Source organism: Procambarus clarkii, chromosome 63, assembly GCF_040958095.1.
Source record: "Procambarus clarkii isolate CNS0578487 chromosome 63, FALCON_Pclarkii_2.0, whole genome shotgun sequence".
In the NCBI taxonomy this organism is placed as follows: domain Eukaryota; kingdom Metazoa; phylum Arthropoda; class Malacostraca; order Decapoda; family Cambaridae; genus Procambarus; species Procambarus clarkii.
In genome coordinates, this window is record NC_091212.1 from 27,410,873 (window position 1) to 27,420,468 (window position 9,596).

The window sequence follows — 9,596 nt, forward strand, 5'->3', positions numbered from 1 at the left end:
TCATTCTCACCTGGGCTTTCAATAGATTATCATGGGCAAAGCGGTGGACTCTCTCTAGAATGTGTTGAAGGTTTTGAAGAAACTGGGGCACATTCTGATGCTCACTGAAGGTGGCATCTCTGAGAGAGTCTTTGAAAGCCTTAAGGGGAGTACGGCACTTACGGCCGTAGAGCATCTCATAAGGAGATACTCCTAGGGACTCATTGGGGAGACTTCTGAAAATACACATTATTAGGTCAATCTGCTTATCCCAATCCTTTGAGGTTTCACTACAAAACTTTTTCAAGAGTGCTTTGATGGTCTGATGACTACGTTCAAGAGAACCCTGTGAAGCAGGATGATAGGGGCTGGACAATACCTGTTTGATGTTGAACTCCTCCAGTGTCCTTTTGAAGAGATCACTGGTGAAGTTGGTGCCACAGTCACTTTGAATCTCCCTGGGAAATCCGTATTGAGTGAAGATCTTCAATAGATGTTTGATAACCGTAGCAGCCGTGATGTTCTTCACTGGAACTGCTATGGGAAATCTGGTGGTAGGACACAGGATGGTTAGGATGTAGGCGTTACCTGAACTGGTCCGAGGTAAAGGACCAACACAGTCTATTATGAGTCTGTGGAAAGGTTCCGCAGGCACCTGTATGGGAATCAGTGGTGCTCTGGGAATGGAGACGTTCGGTTTGCCTGCCATCTGACATGTATGACACTGTTTTACGTACTGTTTGACGTTGTTTACCATACCTGGCCAGTAGTAGTCTTGACGAATCCCATGGTAAGTCTTGTTGAAGCCGTAGTGGGAGAATGCTCCGTGGGCCAGGTGTAGAATAGTGGGCCGCAGGCTGGTGGGAATCACAAGTTGTTCGGTGTTGGCCCAATCGTCCTCCTCCTTCAGTTTACTGGGTCTATATCTGCGGTAGAGCAAGTCGTTCTCTAGGAAGAACCCAGGAATACTGTCGGGTTGAGTCTCAGCCTGGAAAAACAATGGTGTTAAAGTAAGATCTTCCCTCTGCAACTTACGGAACTCCAACTTGGTCAGATGCGGGGGTAGTTTCTGAGGGTCTTGAGGGACAGCGGTGGCAGTAGAGTCAGCTGGCTGTGGACGTGCGGCTTGTGCACGGGTGGTCACGAGAACCGGAGGAGAAACTTCATCACTCTCTTGAACCTCTGCTTGAACATACTCGAGAATAGGATTACTTGGCACAGAGTTACACACCTGGGGTTTGTCCATGACGATCAGGTTGGTCGGTTGCAGGTCTTCTGCCAAGTCGTTGCCTAGGAGAAGTTGCACTCCAGGCATGGGAAAAGGCTTTTCCCTGACGGCGACTTGGACTTCCCCGTTCACGTAGGGACAATTCAGGTGGACTCTGGCGAGAGGGTATGGAGTGGTAGCAGTGAGGTCAGTGATGAAGACTGTTTCCCCGGTGTAGACTATGTTGGGCACAGCCGACTTCAAGATGATCGATTGTAGAGCCGCTGTGTCCCTCAAGATCTTCAATTTGAAACGTCCCTCCGGATTTGAACCGTTGGCAGAGACAGTTCCAGTATACAGGTGGTTACTGAAAAGAGAAAGATCATTAACATCAACACCAACATTCATCACAGGCTTACCGGACTTAGGAGGAGTTGGTTTGGGTCGTTGTTGGTCAGTGGTTCCCTTGTATTGAGACTTACCACACTTGTCTATGGTATGTCCATAGAGTCTACAATATTTGCAGTACAGTTGTGAACCAGCTTGATCGGGGCTCACCTTCTCGTAACTGTACCACGACTTCTTACTGGAGGATGGTTCAGGTGTCAGCCGGTGGATGAGGCTGTAAGTGTCAGCCGACTTAGCACACTTCAGGTAGTCGGTTTCTTCTTTATCTGCTAAGTAGAGGCGGACAGGAGGCGGCACACGTCTCAAGAATTCTTCAACAAGCATCAGGTTGACGAGTTCTGTAAAAGTAGAGACATGTGCTGCTTCCAGCCATTTCATGAAATACCTCCGTTTCGTGTTAGCAAACTCGAGGAAGGTAGTGGTACTTGCCTTCAGGTGGTCACGGAATTTCCTTCTATAACTTTCGGTGGAAAGTAGGTAGGCGTCTAACACTGCTTGTTTCAGAGTGTAGTAGTCATTCTCAGACGCCAAAGTACTGAGTGTGACTGCAGCTCTACCTGTAAGATGGACTCTGAGAAGTGTTGCCCATTGGTCGACAGGCCAACTGAGTTGATTAGCAAGGGTTTCAAAGGTGGTAAAGAACACATCAACTTCTGCTTCTACAAAGGATGGCATTAACTTACTTGCATGTGATATATTAAAACTGACGGGAAGATTGGCAGTAGCTTGCTGGCGTTGAGCGAGGTGTGAAGTTTCCAACGTGTATTCCCGTTGACGACACTCAAGAGCCAGAGTCGCTTGTTGCTTGTCATGTTCGCGTTGCATCTCCAACTCTCGTCGTTTGGTTTCAAGCTGTACTCGTTCCCGCTCCTGGAGTGTTTCAAGCTGTACTCGTTCCCGCTCCTGGAGTAGGGCAACCTCACGTTCCTGGAGGGCGAGTCCGCGTTCTTGTTCTTCTCTTCGTATGGCAGCTGCTCGTTCTTGTTGTTCGAGGGCTTCCCTTTGCTGCTCACGTTCAATCTTGGCCAGCTCTAGTTTGAGTTTCAGCGTTGCCAAATCAGTTTTATCTGCAATATAGTAAGTTTCATGAGTTTCAGAGTCTATCTTACCTTGCTCTAAATAGTAATCCAGCAACAGGTTGTGTAGGTCATTTTTGTTGGCTTGGTAGGGAACTTCTAGTTGATACTCATGTGCAAGAGTTTGTAGTTCAGTCCTCTTGGCACGACTCAAAGTCCCTATTTCACCTGCTGGATTTGCACGGAAAGTTTGGAGACGAAACATGGTGAAATTAGCAAATAAAGGTACACGAATGTTCAATAATGAAATGTCAGAAACAGGACAACGTGGCAACTGGTACCTATCCTGTGTGATCTTTAACAATTAACGTTAAGTGAAAGATATTAAATGATTAAATTAAATCAAGGGCGCAGGAAATCTTGTACCCGGTACTCATGTAAGAGAATAAGGGCAAGAAAATCCTACTAACAAATGAAACAAAGTTTCGAAAACAAATGAAACAGTTAAATGCTTCAAAAGTAAAATTGGTAGTCCAAGGATGTAGGCATACCTTGCCAAGTCTCTATAGGACATAAAGCAAGTTTTTCCTACTGAATTTAATATGATACTTACAGAATTAGCGAACTTTTGTGCTCTGAAAAAATAAGCTAATTCCCTACCGTTGTATGTATCATCATCTCTGACTGACGTGTAGGGGTGCGAGGTGTCAACTTGTGACGAGAACTGCTGCTGAGGTCCCAACTCAGCAACTAAAGTTCGAGCTAGAGGAACTATGGCCCTCTTTGTCCTCCTACAGTCAGATTGCAGAAGATTGGGTACTCTTGACCCGGGGCAGACCACAGTACCAGGGTACCAATATGATGATCTGTCAGAATGAGAAATATTCAAGGGACATAGATGGTAAATACGAGTAATAACATGGAGGGAGAGATGACCAATTAAGAGTATGACTGAGGCCTACAGTCACCACGTAATCCAAAGTTGTCTCACCTTCACTATATGTTACTCTCGTAATGCACAATACACCGCACCTTATAAAAAATGAAATTGAATGAAAAATAGTAAAGCTACGTTAACAAAGTTAAATACGCTTACCATAAATTACCACTTGGCACCAGTACCTGAGTGAAGCTCCTAGGACAGGCCCCCATATAACTTGTGACGGTAACGCGTTGGTGTTCGGCTGTTTAAGGCTAGGGGTATGGCCTCGTCACATAGTTATAAAAAAAAATAGAAAAACTGGAACTTCGTCTGTGGTAAGGTAAGGAGAAGACACACAAAACACAAGTAAACTTTAACAATGAAATTTTAATTACGTTAAATAAATCAAAACATGAAAATAATGCACAAACAAATATGTATAATAAAATCAATGAATCAAAATAATAAGAATACTTAAATGACACAATGAAAGTTACGTTAAGGCAAAATAATAAGAAGTGCAACACAAAAGTTAAGTGGGAGGTGCTGGAATATTGGCTTAAAGCCACCACCTCTCTCAGTACACGCTAACGTCTAGCTGGGAGGAGTGCTGGCTACGAAAGCACGGAACATTCTGAGGACTGATGTTGGGGTGGCCCCAGACATCAGGTAGTATTGGGGGCGAGTGCAGGTGCAGCCAGACCGGCGACCAATCAGCGGAGCCGTAGCGATCAACGGGTAGTTTGGTGGTTGGAGTTCGAACAGGTGGCTGGATGCATACGTTTCTGCTCACCCTGGCAAGCCTTGCTGGTGCTGGTGTTGTTGTTGTTTGACATTTCTTCCATAGTCTTTTATATAATTGTGACGACGTAATTATGAAGGGAAGAGCAGGCTCAATCTCTTGAAGGAGATTATTGTCACAATATATATATATATATATATATATATATATATATATATATATATATATATATATTGTGACGATAATCTCCTTCAAGAGATTGAGCCTGCTCTTCCCTCCATAATTACGTCGTCGAAATTATATAAAACGACTATGGAAGACATGTCCAACAATGACAACAACACCAGCAAGGCTTGCCAGGGTGAGCAAAACGTATGCAGCCAGCCACCTGTTCGTACTCAAACCACCAAACTACATGTTGATCGCTACCGGCTCCGCTGATTGGTCGCCGGTCTGGCTGCACCTGCACTCGCCCCCATACTACTTGATGTCTGGGGTCGCCCCACCCACAGACCTCAGAATGTTCAGTGCTCTCGTGGTCACCACTCCTCCCGGCTAGACGCTAGCGTGTACTGAGAGAAGTGGTGGCTTTAAGCCAATATTCCAAACACCTCCCATTTACTTTGTATTGCACTTCTTGTTATTTTGCCTTAACGTAACTTTTCATTGTCATTTAATTATTCTTATTATTTTGATTGATTGATTTTATTATAAGAATTTGTTTGTGCATTTTATTCATGTTTTGATTTAATTAACGTAATTAAAATTTCATTGTTAAAGTTTACTTGTGTTTTGTGTGTCTTCTCCTTACCTTACCACAGACGAAGTTCCAGTTTTTTCTATTTTTTTTTATAACTATGTGACGAGGCCATACCCCTAGCCTTAAACAGCCGAACACCAACGCGTTACCGTCACAAGTTATATGGGGGCCTGTCCTAGGAGCTTCACTCAGGTACTGGTGCCAAGTGGAAATTTATGGTAAGCGTATTTAACTTTGTTAACGTAGCTTTACTATTTTTCATATTCAATTTCATTTTTTATAAGGTGCGGTGTATTGTGCATTACGAGAGTAACATATAGTGAAGGTGAGACAACTTTGGATTACGTGGTGACTGTAGGCCGCAGTCATACTCTTAATTGGTCATCTCTCCCTCCGTGTTATTACTCGTGTTTACCATCTATGTCCCTTGAATATTTCTCATTCTGACAGATCATCATATTGGTACCCTGGTACTGTGGTCTGCCCCGGGTCAAGAGTACCCAATCTTCTGCAATCTGACTGTAGGAGGACAAAGAGGGCCATAGTTCCTCTAGCTCGAACTTTAGTTGCTGAATTGGGACCTCAGCAGCAGTTCTCGTCACCAGTTGACACCTCGCACCCCTACACGTCAGTCAGAGATGATGATACATACAACGGTAGGGAATTAGCTTATTTTTTCAGAGCACAAAAGTTCGCTAATTCCGTAAGTATCATATTAAATTCAGTGGGAAAAACTTGCTTTATGTCCTATAGAGACTTGGCAAGGTATGCCTACATCCTTGGACTACCAATTTTACTTTTGAAGCATTTAACTGTTTCACTTGTTTTCGAAACTTAGTTTCATTTGTTAGTAGGATTTTCTTGCCCTTATTCTCTTACATGAGTACCGGGTACAAGATTTCCTGCGCCCTTGATTTAATTTAATCATTTAATATCTTTCACTTAACGTTAATTGTTAAAGATCACACAGGATAGGTACCAGTTGCCACGTTGTCCTGTTTCTGACATTTCACTATTGAATATTCGTGTACCTTTATTTGCTAATTTCACCATGTTTCGTCTCCAAACTTTCCGTGCAAATCCAGCAGGTGAAATAGGGACTTTAAGTCGTGCCAAGAGGACTGAATTACAAACTCTTGCACATGAGTATCAACTAGAAGTTCCCTACCAAGCCAACAAAAATGACCTACACAACCTGTTGCTGGATTACTATTTAGAGCAAGGTAAGATAGACTCTGAAACTCATGAAACTTACTATATTGCAGATAAAACTGACTTGGCAACGATGAAACTTAAACTAGAGCTGGCTAAGATTGAACGTGAGCAACAAGAACGAGCGGCTGCCATACGGAGGGAAGAACAAGAACGCGAAGCTGCTTTGAGGAGAGAAGAACACGAACGAGGACTCGCCCTCCAAGAACGTGAGGTTGCACTACTCCAGGAGCGGGAACGAGTACAGCTTGAAGCACTCCAGGAGCGGGAACGAGTACAGCTTGAAACCAAACAACGCGAGTTGGAAATGCAACGTGAACATGACAAGCAACAAGCAACTCTGGCTCTAGAGTGTCGTCAACGTGAAATCGCCTTGGAAACTTCCCACTTCACTCAACGCCAACAAGCTACTGCCAATCTTCCCGTCAGTTTTAATATATCACATGCAAGTAAGTTAATGCCATCCTTTGTAGAAGCAGAAGTTGATGTGTTTTTCACCACCTTTGAAACCCTTGCTAATCAACTCCGTTGGCCTGTCGACCAATGGGCCACACTTCTCAGAGTCCATCTTACAGGTAGAGCTGCAGTCACACTCAGTACTTTGGCGTCTGAGAATGACTACTACACTCTGAAACAAGCAGTGTTGGACGCCTACCTACTTTCCACTGAAAGTTATAGAAGGAAATTCCGTGACCACCTGAAGGCAAGTACCACTACCTTCCTTGAGTTTGCTAACACGAAACGGAGGTATTTCATGAAATGGCTGGAAGCAGCACATGTCTCTACTTTTACAGAACTCGTCAACCTGATGCTTGTTGAAGAATTCTTGAGACGTGTGCCGCCTCCTGTCCGCCTCTACTTAGCAGATAAAGAAGAAACCGACTACCTGAAGTGTGCTAAGTCGGCTGACACTTACAGCCTCATCCACCGGCTGACACCCGAACCATCCTCCAGTAAGAAGTCGTGGTACAGTTACGAGAAGGTGAGCCCCGATCAAGCTGGTTCACAACTGTACTGCAAGTATTGTAGACTCTATGGACATACCATAGAAAAGTGTGGTAAGTCTCAATACAAGGGAACCACTGACCAACAAAGACCCAAACCAACTCCTCCTAAGTCCGGTAAGCCTGTGATGAATGTTGGTGTTGATGTTAATGATCTTTCTCTTTTCAGTAACCACCTGTATACTGGAACTGTCTCTGCCAACGGTTCAAATCCGGAGGGATGTTTCAAATTGAAGATCTTGAGGGACACAGCTGCTCTACAATCGATCATCTTGAAGTCGGCTGTGCCCAACCTAGTCTACACCGGGGAAACAGTCTTCATCACTGACCTCACTGCTACCACTCCATACCCTCTCGCCAGAGTCCACCTGGATTGTCCCTACGTGAACGGAGAAGTCCAAGTCGCCGTCAGGGAAAAGCCTTTTCCCATGCCTGGAGTGCAACTTCTCCTAGGCAACGACTTGGCAGAAGACCTGCAACCGACCAACCTGATCGTCATGGACAAACCCCAGGTGTGTAACTCTGTGCCAATAAACCCTATTCTTGAGTATGTTCCAGCAGAGGTTCAAGAGAGTGATGAAGTTTCTCCTCCGGTTCTCGTGACCACCCGTGCACAAGCCGCACGTCCACAGCCAGCTGACGCTACTGCTACCGCTGTCCCTCAAGACCCTCAGAAACTACCCCCGCATCTGACCAAGTTGGAGTTCCGTAAGTTGCAGAGGGAAGATCTTACTTTAACACCATTGTTTTTCCAGGCTGAGACTCAACCCGACAGTATTCCTGGGTTCTTCCTAGAGAACGACTTGCTCTACCGCAGATATAGACCCAGTAAACTGAAGGAGGAGGACGATTGGGCCAACATCGAACAACTTGTGATTCCCACCAGCCTGCGGCCCACTATTCTACACCTGGCCCACGGAGCATTCTCCCACTACGGCTTCAACAAGACTTACCATGGGATTCGCCAAGACTACTACTGGCCAGGTATGGTAAATAACGTCAAACAGTACGTAAAACAGTGTCATACATGTCAGATGGCAGGCAAACCGAACGTCTCCATTCCCAGAGCACCACTGATTCCCATACAGGTGCCTGCGGAACCTTTCCACAGACTCATAATAGACTGTGTTGGTCCTTTACCTCGGACCAGTTCAGGTAACGCCTACATCCTAACCATCCTGTGTCCTACCACCAGATTTCCCATAGCAGTTCCAGTGAAGAACATCACGGCTGCTACGGTTATCAAACATCTATTGAAGATCTTCACTCAATACGGATTTCCCAGGGAGATTCAAAGTGACTGTGGCACCAACTTCACCAGTGATCTCTTCAAAAGGACACTGGAGGAGTTCAACATCAAACAGGTATTGTCCAGCCCCTATCATCCTGCTTCACAGGGTTCTCTTGAACGTAGTCATCAGACCATCAAAGCACTCTTGAAAAAGTTTTGTAGTGAAACCTCAAAGGATTGGGATAAGCAGATTGACCTAATAATGTGTATTTTCAGAAGTCTCCCCAATGAGTCCCTAGGAGTATCTCCTTATGAGATGCTCTACGGCCGTAAGTGCCGTACTCCCCTTAAGGCTTTCAAAGACTCTCTCAGAGATGCCACCTTCAGTGAGCATCAGAATGTGCCCCAGTTTCTTCAAAACCTTCAACACATTCTAGAGAGAGTCCACCGCTTTGCCCATGATAATCTATTGAAAGCCCAGGTGAGAATGAAGACTCATTACGACCAGACCAGCAAAGTAAGAAAATTCAAGCCGGGAGACTTCGTCCTTGCCTATTTCCCTATCCCAGGTTCACCTTTACAAAACAAATTTTCAGGACCCTACTGCGTCAAAGAGTGCAGAAGCAACAACACTTACGTCATAGAGACTCCAGATAGGCGGCGGAAGACCCAGCTGTGCCACGTCAACCTCCTGAAGCAATATAATGGTACTCCTCCCACTGTCCTGACTAATTATTCTACCTTCACAGAACCCTACGTCCACAGTGAGACCATCCCAGCTTCTTCTCCCGAAAGCACTGACAAGGAGTCGGCGCTTTCTAATTCCGAAATCCTTAATGATCTTCCCAAATGCTTTCAGGATAATAATCGTGCTCCTATGCCCTCTTCTAATTCCACTCTCACCTCGTCAGATAAGCCCTTCATCCTCCATGTCGACGCCAATGGTACCGACGATGGTGGTGTCGTGATGCAGCAACGAGGCGAGAAGAATACACCTGTCAGCGACTACTGCTACAAGGAACGACGGAACAATTGGCAAGGAGCTACTCTTCCTCATCCTGAAGCTTCAGCACTTCGCTCCACACCTGAAAAGTGCTCGGTCCACCATCAACACG